At 52.0% G+C, this 9293-nt stretch overlaps 1 protein-coding gene across 2 annotated transcripts in view; it reads left to right on the top strand.

Moving 5' to 3' along the window:
- The first annotated feature begins 2825 nt into the window (after nucleotides 1–2825).
- LOC122386583 (USP6 N-terminal-like protein) overlaps nucleotides 2826–9293 on the top strand; it is a 29328-nt gene continuing 22860 nt past the window's right edge. Inside the window, exon 1 of one of the 2 annotated variants that reach the window (XM_043375892.1) lies at nucleotides 2826–3309. The gene's annotated coding sequence lies outside the window, so the exon portion shown is untranslated. Of the gene's footprint in view, nucleotides 3310–6497; nucleotides 6610–9293 lie in introns of those variants that run through there. The other variant, XM_043375902.1, reaches the window with a different exon arrangement.

The raw sequence follows: 9293 nt of genomic DNA, 5'->3' as shown, positions 1-9293 counted from the left end.
CTTTGTAAGCTCCTTGCATTTTGCCAGCTTCTACTTGCTAGTCAAAGTTGTAAGAAGGGTTAGGGAGAACAATTGGTACACATGCCACCATGTGCAATCACCAAACGAATGAACGTGAGGGCCAAGTCCTTCACACAGCATGGATGCTTATAGGTACTGCACTAATGTATAATGTTCATTATGTTCATATTAGCAACTCACCCAGGCAGCCTGCCTTGTGGTATTTCTGAGTTTAAGATTTTGTAAGACTCACACTAATCATAAGGTAAATTATATTGATATGTATGGATGAACAATGTGCAAAGGGGTCGCACGTGCCTGCTCAGTGCTCAGCCATGGATGCACGTGCCTTCTCAACAATGGGCGTGCTTGCAGACATCTCCATGGACGAACAATGTGCAAAGGGGGGGGGGGCGTGCCTCCGCGGCCGCCTGTTGGCTCAGCCGCTGCTGCTGCTTGGCGCCGCTGCTGAGCGCTGCCGGAGACGCCGCTCGCTGCCGGAGCTGCCGGAACAGTCACCGGAGCTGCCGCCCGCTGCCGGAGCTGCGAGAGCCGGGCCCGCCGCTCATCTGTCAGGACCGCCGACGGCAGCACGCCCGTCTGTCAGGGTCTGTCAGTGCCGGCAGTGGACGCGCGCGGGTGCGGGCCGGGTACGGACGCGCGCGGGTGCGCGCCAGGTACGGGTGCGCGCCGGCTATGGACGCGCGCGCGCTTGCGTGCCGACGATGGGCGCGCGCGCGTGTATGCCGACCATGGCTGCCGCCCGCTGCCGGAGCTGCGGGAGCCGGGCCCGCCGCTCATCTGTCAGGACCGCCGACGGCAGCACGCCCGTCTGTCAGGGTCTGTCAGTGCCGGCAGTGGACGCGCGCGGGTGCGGGCCGGGTACGGACGCGCGCGGGTGCGCGCCGGTACGTGCCGGGTACGAACTCGCTTGGGTGCGCCCCGGCTGTGGACGCGCGCGGGTGCGCGCTGGGTACGGACGCGGCGTGCTCGCCGGGTAAGGACGCGGCGCGCGCTTGCGTGCCGACGATGGGCGCGCGCGCGTGCATGCCGGCCATGGCCGCGCGCGTGCGCCCCAGCCATGGACGCGCGCTAATGCGCGCCGGCGATGGGCACGCACGTGCCTGCTCGGCAATGGATGAGCGACGAGCGTGCCTTCTCGGAAATGAGTATACATGCAGACATTTCATGGATGAACGCTTTCAATATGTTCAATGTGTTGAGACGGATCTGAGTAAACTGGAGAGAAACTAGGATAGTTTTAGTCCTGCTCAACTAGCTCTGCCAATAAGTACAAACACCACCTTGCTGCCAACTGCTTACCAAATACCGCATCTGTTGTACCCTTGCATGATGCATATGTACATACAGAAAAAAATACAGTCTGTTGAAATCTGAAAACATACACTGCTGAGCACTGTGGATGAATCTGTATGAACCCTGTGGCTCAGCGAAACCTTCTGGCCCAGGTTATAATTGACAGTGAATTAGGAATCAATCCTTGCGAAGAGAAAATAGATCATTGTGCTTTAGATGAGCATAATGAAGAAGCGTTCCTGAAGTTGAGTTAGTGACTTTCCATCATCCATGCCAGATGGCCAAAACACACCATTTCAATACTGTCCCAAAAATATATTTCAAAACACTTATTGCATGGCTATACACACCAGCTTACTCAGTCACCACACTCAAACCAAGGCCATATAAGGGTAGTAGTATAGCAGGCGTCACACTTGTTTTTTTTGCAACCATGAACGAACGAAGAGAGGCGCTGTAGGTTAGGTTTGGTTTGGTAGGGTTTGGTGAGAAAGCATCTCTGGGTATAGCGCATGCAAAAAGAAGTGTGACGCCTGCTTTATGACTACCCATATAAGTAGACTCAAACACAGTCTACTGATACAAACGTCACTGGTCTCAAGTCTGCGCTCAATGCACCAGATGTACACTACTCACAATACGTCAGGACTCAACGTCAGCCACCAATTTTCTACATCAAAATTCACATCAGGTTTTCAAAGTAACAATGTATGTGCCACTTCTGTACTTTGTGCTACAAACACAGAATAAATGATATCAGTCAGCAATGCATTGCTCATTGTCAGCCAAAGTCTGCAAAGTCAGTCCGCAGGCTTTGCAAGTAAGTGCAAAGTCTGCGGAGATCAGTTGCTTTACACACCACCAATATCATGCTGCAATGTGCTCAAAACATGCCTATACACCAACAACAAAGCACAACCATGAAGCACCACTGATAACACTTAACCTCAAAGCACACAACATGATAATTTATTTATTTTGAGTACCTACAGAAACAGAATGTCTCAAGGCCACTCGTGCTCACTCCGAAATCTGCCAGTCGCTCAGCCTTGAACATTGACATTATTTCATCTGAAATATATTTTCTTCACTTGATCAAAGTTGATCTGCGTCATACATCTTACAACGGATGTCTCGAATTATTGGTAACGTTCAGCACTTAGCATTAAAAATGATAGGTAACTTTGATTCAACACTAGTTCCATCCAAGCTTCTTCATTGCTTGAGCTATATCACTTTCAAGTTTAATTACTTGAACTAAGACATTCTTGAATTACACTCGGGATGAGCTTAGTTTGAACGCACACAACACAATTTTTTAATTTGAATTATTTTGATAACCCACAGGATATCTAGAATGAGAAGCTGAGAAGAATGAGAAGAAGGTTGTGTTCGTTGTGTTACGGACCTATGCTATATTTCCCTATTTTGTCTTGGGAAAATATAATGGAGCATGTAATCCATAATGTAATCCATTATATTTTCCCTAGATCCATTATGTTTTCCCTAGATCCATTATATTTTCCCTAGAAATATTTAGAAAAGTCTCCGCTAGTGTAAACCCTATGGGCGTTTAGAGATGGACCACCAAGTACTCGCAAGTTTACGCGGCTGGCAGCCGCGAAAACTTTGGAGGCCCACCATTGGAAAATTAGGCAATTTTGAGACGAATGACTTTGGATTGGGGCTTCAGTCACCTTCTTCTACACGTTTCACTGAGTAAGTCCGAAATTTTGGAAAAAACCCTGATAATACCTTTAAAGCATTTCAATTTGTATTATTGCTATCAATGCATCATTGAAGCTCATACCTATTGCAATTGGTTGACTGTCTTGGACTGCCGGGAAGTCAGTGTTCTTGGTGAAACAGAAGGTTATCGGTGCGGAGAAGTGAGCCTCAAACCAAACCTTGACCTCCTGCTTCTGCCCTGCACAAGTTGAAGTAAAGTGAAGTCAGTCACCTCTGCTGACATTCACATCTTATGAGATTAAGGTAGGTTCCAAACTGATTTTTTTAATTGTATCATTTTTAAATATAAGTTGTATTTCAGAATGTTTTACTTTGCTCTTTAGCATGTAACCAAAAATCAGAGTGATGCCTACCTATTAATTCATACCTACCGGTTGCGGCGCTCTGTGCGGTGTGCTGTGGCCTGAGAAATGAGAAGAGGCTGACGTTCTGGAGTATATGCTGCTCTGCTGCCTGGCCCTTGCCGCTGCCAGACTTGAGCACATGGCTCTGCCGTTTTTTGTGGACCAGAACTCCTAGCCCTGGCCCTTGTTTCACGGCACAACGCTATAGTGAGCTGCATGATTCAGACGCTTAACCCCAGAATGCTCTGTCTGGTTGATATAGCCTTGGTCGGTAGAGGTACACGTGCTTCATGTAAAAGCGGTCTTTTGGTTTGGTTCAAAACTTCAAATAGACACCCAACTTTCAGCGCAAAGCATGCAGAAATTTCAGGGCAAGATTGCTTGCGCCGAATACCGACACTTACGGGTCTTACGGGTGTCTGGCATAGTTTGTGGATGTTTTCCAGTCTGGCCTTACATAATCAGGAATTTGGAAAGGCAGCTCAACTGTGTGTCCCACTCTTGTCAAGCTGCTGACGGGTGGTCATCTCTAGTCGTGTGTGGGAAATAAAACGTGAATATTGCAAATAATTATCCATGAAGCTGAATAATGAGAATCCATGAATAAAGATGATAATGACATGACTAGTAAAACGCCTTTTGGGCGAAGAACGAGCGAGCGAGATAGTGAGCCCTACACGTGCGGAAGGGTGAGAGGGATTTCCAACAGGCTTGTGCAACGCAAAGCACCCTTCTAACCGGGCGCTAGCGGTGTGCCAAATTTGAACGCAATCGGCACAGCCGTTCTCGAGATCTGGAAGCGCCCCCTGCACGTGCGCACGTGCAGTAGCACCCTAGTCCCTAACTGCAACACATGGGAATGCATTGCCTGGTGGGTGCCTACCTGTATGTCAAGTTTCAGCGAAATCGCCCCAGTAATTACCGAGTTATTGAAATGGGAACAAATTTGACACCTCTTCTTTTTGCATTTTGCACATGCAGTGGGGGTAACTCACATAGATCAAGAGTATCCGACCTTTGGTAGAAGGGATGCAGCTACCTACCCTACAAAAATTATCGCAAGACAATCGCCCAAGCGGCTGCTGAGATATGAGCCTCTCAAAATCACTACTTTTGCAAAGCGGCTTGGACACCCTTGACTTTTCACGTGGCACGTGCCACGACGGTCACTGAGATGTATCAAAAGTAGTCAATTACGGGTAGAAGGGATGGGGCTACCCAGCAAAAAAGACTGCAGGCCAATCGGTCCAGCGGTTGCTGAGATACATATAAGCCTCTCAAAAGCGTTACAGGCCGGGCCGGGCCGGGCCGCTCATACTGAGATTTTTCCGTTATATTGAAAAGACTTCGCTTCGCTCGCTGCGCTCGCGAAAAAAAAAGAAACTAAATGGTATTTACAAAAGGAATTTTAGAACATTCAAAACCAATTGCATGCTGATATGCTGACATTGGCTTCTGCCAGAGGTGGCTGCATTCTTGGCATTCTTATGAAGGCATTACATTCCTACATAAGGCACTGATTTCGGAACAAGAAATGGAATATCTTTGCTTATGGTGATCGTTGGGCCATAAGAGCTCCTGATTTGTGCCAGTCTCAGCTCAAGCTACAAAACTGCTATTCCAGTTCAAAAGCTCATGTTAAAAGTGGTATAATGTATAGTTCCTTTAGGGGTGATGGATATTACACAGTTCATGTCAGTAGCTTAGGTGCTTTTATCTGTGATATAGGTAGGTAGGTAGGTACTTACTTCCCACCCACTGTGCTGCTATGGATGACAGCGGTGCCCTCTAACTAGGCACCTACCAGCCAGGCTCAGATCAATTTGCAAGCCAATGACTTTGTTGCTTTCCTGTGTTGAGCGATTGGCCAGCCACCAAGTCAGAGGACAGGCACTTGGAGACTGCTCACTGCTTTTCTGAATGGCTGGGCGGTGTGATTTAACCTTGCACGAGTTATCAGTTTGAAGGAAATGTGATTTGAGTTTGAGTTCACGTTCAACTCAGCCATACCAGAGCTATGTCCCCAGCTTGTGTTTGCTTCATGTGATCAGCCTTGTTGCTCATTGTCCGCTATTGTTGCCGGTAGGTGCTGACTTGATAATCCACAAACCTTGCCATTCCTGTATGAGACTATGACCTGTAGACTTAACTTCGGTCATTCATTTTTATGTGACTTTTGTCTGTGGTCATGTTGTTTGAATAAGGATTGAGATAAAGATTACTCATTACCTAATTAAGGTGAATTAGGGAAAGATGATTGAGGTCCGAGTTTTTGGGTTAGTGTATGGCCCATTATATTATGGTCCACACTTCCACAGTGATGGACAGGAGTGGAAGGGGATGACCTTGTTGATGCAAAAGAACTTATACCTAGATGAATGAATCATTAGAAAAAGGAGTGCTCGTCACTCGCTCTCCTCCACAGTGTGCAGTTTGCCGCGTCAGTGTTCAGTGTCCCCGTCCGCGACGGTGATGCCCAGCGCGGTGATGTCTGATCGTTCTGTGGAGATATTCCGTCGGTTGGCATTTCTGGCCGTCTGGTATGCGCCGGGGGCGTAGCTACTCGCATACCAGTCCTCCGTCTGTGCGCGCGAGCGGAGGTCGGCGGCGGGGCGGCGGCCGCCCTTTCCGCCACTTCCGGCCTGCGCGCCGACGTCATCGGATCTGACGTCACTAGTTCCGTGACGTCACTGCCGGCGGTGACACGCCGAGTGCGGCTCGAGTGCCGTCAGAGGCTCGGAAGCTCGGTCGGCGTGTTGGGGTAGGTTTGGACGCGCTGCAGAGGTTGGTTCCGGCGGAATCTGAAGGGTGTCGATCAGTTACCTATGTGAATTGGGGCTGAGTTAGATGACGCAGGTGAGGTGAGGCCTAAGACGTGTTGATTCAGTGGCAGTCCATTCTGTCAAGTGTTATCGGATCCCACAAGTTCCGTGGCACGATAGGTCGCCATTCGTCCTTGCCAGAAGTGGTCTGCTATCGCCCAGATTGCTGTCAGGCTCTGAAGAGTGAGCGTTGAACAGTGTGTACCTGTGTCCATAACGGGCGATGTCGGGGCACACGCGACTGATTCACCGGATACCCGCCTATCGAGCTGCTGTTTAGGGTCAGTGTTTACTTCCTGAGCGCCAGTTCCGAGCGAGTCGCGCTGCCGGTGACAGGTATCCTCCGAGTGCGACATATTCGGCGCGCAGACCCAACGGTGGGTACCCGTGGCTTACTTTTTATTGTTCGGGTAGTTCGCGTGCCTTTTATATTTTCTTATTTTGGATATGGAGTTCCTGCAGGCACAAAATTGGCTGTGACTTTTGTTGATTACACCAATCAGTCGATCAATCCTGCCCGAGCTCGCTCTCATCTGCTTTTTAGGCAGCCGTCTCACTATCCAGCCTACTTCTGTGTCGTTTCTCAACTGAATGTCCACTTTCGCGAGTGTTTTTGTCGGATCTCTGTCCCACCTTCGCCGGCCTCGCGTCTGTTTTCTCCTTCAGCTCCTCTCTCTCTCCCCTCTCTCTCCTCCCGCCGCTCTCTCCTCTACCCGGTGTTCTCCGTGACCTTGCCCTGGCCACGCGCCGCCCGACGGCAACGGCGAGGGAGGGGGCGGGGCGGGAGAGGGGTCGGATCGATGCCGTTCTCGTGCTGCTCTGGCGCGCCGGGCGACAGCAGCCGGCCCCCGTCAGACCGGGTACCGCCGAACTGTTGGACCGAGGACCGGGGACCGTCGGACCCGGGACCGGGGACCACCGCCCGAGGTGGCGCCTCTCAGTGAATACGGCACCACGGCTAACCACACAGGGTGATCAGACGGGCTGGAAGGTAGTTAATTCCACGGAGCCCCGGTGGACCGGCAGTCGGGACGGACCGGCTCTGCTGGCAACTAAACTGGGGCCGGTCGCGAGAGGCGCGATCGTGTGCCTACGTCAGCGCCGTGACGTACAAACTTCTGGCTCTGCTGTCGGTCATTGCCTACACTCTACATGCTATAGAAGTTGACATAGGATTCGTTTTATGACTATTGCTTCTATCGAATCCTCCAGTTTTATAATCTGCTTTTGGCATCGCTGACCTTGAATTTTTTAATGAACAGACACTGTATCATGCATAAATATTTATGGTTTTGGGTTTGACTGCCTTGTGACTGTCGACAGCTCCATTGACAATCAGTTCCATAGCCCGGCCGCCTGTCCCCTCGTTTGTTTCCCGGCGGTTGTAATCTGAGGTCGGCTCGGCGGCGCAGCGGCTGTCCTGATGCCGTGACGACCGGCCGGGTTCCGACTTCCGTGTCCTGCCCGACGTCCACTGCACGGCCATCGCAGGGTTTATACCCGACCCGAACATATAATACGGCATGCGGCGCTCCAGCACGGCGCTCTGGTGAGCTGTAATTCCGAAATGGACTTCCGTCAGAAGTAGAAGTCGCTGCCGATGGCTACTCCATTGCCAAATGACTGCTGCCTGTTTAAAATAGCTGAATTACTCACTTGTGATGCGTTTGTCCTGTTGGGCTAATGTTTTTCCCCGCACATCATTCACATCATTCATCTTCTCTCGATCTTCTGACGTGTGAAAGCTTGCTTAGCTCCAAGTCCAGTGTCGCTGTTTTTCCACTCTTTATTTTGGCATGCATACCTACCCTATCGTCATCTAATCCCCCTCGCTGTCATTACCTGATTGTCAGCGTGTGACCCGTTGAGACGGCTCTGTCGTGCCGCCGGAAGAAGAGGATAAACTCCGCCGTCTCAGTCCGTGCCGTGAAGGCGGCGTGCCGCCCGTGCCGTGCTCCTATCGGGTGGGACGGTCGGGTGGGCGGCGGCGGGGGCGGCGCGTTTCTGTGCCGTCAGCTGATGACGCCGCCGCCGCCCCCGGCTGGCTGTGTGCTGACCGGACACCGCCTCATTATGGGCCTGCTGCTGACGCGGCACTGCTCGGAGGCGGACGAAGCTGGCGGCGGCGGGCAGTTACCCGCGGCACATCCGTCCGGCCACTGACCTTTGGTGCCAGTGGCACATTACCTACCGGCGGAGTATTTATGGACTGTCGCTGACCGGCTCCAGCCCAGGTGTTCATAAGGCCACGAAGGATGACAACTGAAATGTTCTGCTCTGGGAGGAAAGACATGACTGATCTGCAGTTAGCTTACAAGTTGATGATAGTTGATAAAACGGTCACTGGTTTGTGACAATCCTCCCATTTCATCCTGAGACTTCCAATGTGCGTGTTTAACTATAGCGGCTATTTTGGCGATTCGTCACAATTTTAGAAAGCGGTCTATCTCTGAGTGTGTAGCTCAGCCTGTCGGTACAGCTGCACCTGCAGAGGCCGTGACTCTGAGATACGGCTGCCGACCTCCGATATCCGGGCCGTGATAGTGCGTGTTATCACGTCCGGATCAGCTGAGCTACCTCCGATATCCGGGCCGTGATGGCGCGTGCTATCAGCCGGGCCGGCGCCGAGGCGTGTCCGGCCCTGTGTTTACGTTTGGGCCGTTCGACGGAAGTCGAGACGCCGCGGCTCGGTCGGCGCGGGTCCGGAACTTCGGCGACTGTGTGACCGGTTGGCGTCCCGTGGGCGTTTGCCCTGTGGGTGACATGTAGGCATCCCGTGGGGCTGCGGGCGTCCTGTGGGCGTGTGACCTCTGTCGTCCTGGGGCGCCCCACGCCCCAGTCGGCACCAGCGGCCTGCAGTTGATCGAGGGTCCGTGATCCGCGCCCGTCCGACCGCCATGCGCCGCTGCTGTTTCCGGATGGTAACAGCCCGGCGCGGCCCTCCAGACTCTCCTCCAGCCGCGCCGCCGCCTGCTGTGAACTCTAAACGCCGCGCCGGGCCGAGCGGGTGATGGACGGAGCCGCAGAGGAAGCCCGGAAGGCGGGTTATATCGGGAGCGGG

The sequence above is a fragment of the Amphibalanus amphitrite genome, unplaced genomic scaffold, assembly GCF_019059575.1.
Source record: "Amphibalanus amphitrite isolate SeventyFive unplaced genomic scaffold, NRLGWU_Aamphi_draft 000016F_arrow, whole genome shotgun sequence".
In the NCBI taxonomy this organism is placed as follows: Eukaryota; Metazoa; Arthropoda; class Thecostraca; order Balanomorpha; family Balanidae; genus Amphibalanus; species Amphibalanus amphitrite.
Note: the sequence above shows the minus strand (reverse complement) of the source record. Positions and strands in the feature narration are given on the sequence as shown.